Below are 1,686 nucleotides of genomic sequence, written 5' to 3'. Positions count from 1 at the left end.
GTTTCGTTTACTTGAACATCTCATATGGAGTTTTTCTTACCAAGTTTCGTGTAGGAGATTGGTTGATCATATACGTTTCCTTCAAGATGTTTCGGTTCATCTTCGTGAGAGCTCGGTTTTGACTCTCAACCATGCCTTCATTTTCTTTTGATTGTAGGCAAATTAGAGTTCCTACTTATAATTTTATCTTGTAAAGCCGGCTCTTGTTTATTGTTACTTTCATTAACAATGCCCCGCTTTTGGCATGCATTGTTAAGTAGTCGTCCTTCATCCGAACATCACACCCGGATTCGGTTGCTTGTCCGAGACTAATAATATTATTTCGCAAATCCGGGATATAGTAGATGTCGGTTAGGAGTTTTTGTTCACCGGTCTTGTCTTTGAATAGAATGGATCCTTTTCCTTTAATCACGACACATGATCCATCTCCAAACTTGACTCCTACGGTAATGCGATCATTAAGTTTGAAAAAATTATCTCAGTTTCCGGTCATGTGATTACTCGCGCCATTATCGAGGTACCAAACGTCTTTATCACTTGAATCCGCTTTGAGTTTGTTTGGCAAAACTTTTCCTTCGTTGAGATAGACGGTCTCTTGATTGCAATTCATCATAAAAAACACAACGTCTACTTCCGGTTCGTCCTCATTCGTTGTCACCATGTTTGCTTTTTTATTGAACCGTTCCGGACACTTAGAAACAAAGTGCCCAAACTCCTCACACCGGTAACAATTTAATTTTTGAAGGGTCTCGTTTTCCCCTTTGGTTTTGGTCGCCATGATTCTGATCAAACCGGGCTTTTGATGGCTCTCGTCTTCCAGTTTCACGACCATGTTCGCGTCCCAGGAATACATAGGATCCTTGACCTCGACCCCTGCTAGATTCACCATTGTTACAGTTAGTATAGGACTTGGAATTATGAAACATTAACTTACTTTGAGTGTCGGGTTCATCCTCGTTTCGGGTTCTTTCTTCGTACGTCTTCAACCGACCCACAACATCTTCAAGACCAAAAGTTTTGAGATCTAATGCTTGTTCGAGTGAAGCAACAATGTGGATAAAGTGTCTTGGCAAACTAGTAAAGAACTTCTTGACAAGGCGTTTTTCTTCAATCGGTTCACCAAGCGAGGCTGCATTTGTCTTTATTCCCGTTAGCTTGGCGGCATAGTTATCAATTGTGTCCGAGTCCTTCATTCTCATAACAACGAACTCTTCAATCAACTTTTGAAGTCTCGCTTCCCTCACCCGTTCGGCTCAGAGATTACGGGACTTAATTGCTTCCCACATCTCCTTAGCCGTATTCAAATCACCGATTTGCATGATTTGATCTTCGGGTATTGATTGAAATAAAACCGCGGTTGCAATATTGTCTAACTTTGAATCGGTGGTACCCTTGTCGACCGCATCCCATACTCCATGAATTTTAAACATTACCTTCATATGCATTGCCCATATTGTGTAATTCATGGACGTTAACATCGGGCATTGAAATGATGTCGAGTTCATAGTCATTTCTTTAGGTTGTTTATCACCCATCGTTGGCCTTCGACGGGTTTCGTTTGTAGTTCACTGGTGATAATTAGGTTTCAATGTCCGGCCCTTGCTCGGCTAAGACTTTTCGGCTCTGATTTTGTCACGGGTGGATCACAGGTCTTGATCGAACCCCTCAATTGATCGGACGTACCAA

This window comes from Bidens hawaiensis, unplaced genomic scaffold (genome assembly GCF_021521415.1).
Source record: "Bidens hawaiensis isolate Kalapana, Puna unplaced genomic scaffold, B.hawaiensis_p1.1 tig00034975_1, whole genome shotgun sequence".
Taxonomy (NCBI): domain Eukaryota; kingdom Viridiplantae; phylum Streptophyta; class Magnoliopsida; order Asterales; family Asteraceae; genus Bidens; species Bidens hawaiensis.
Note: the sequence above shows the minus strand (reverse complement) of the source record.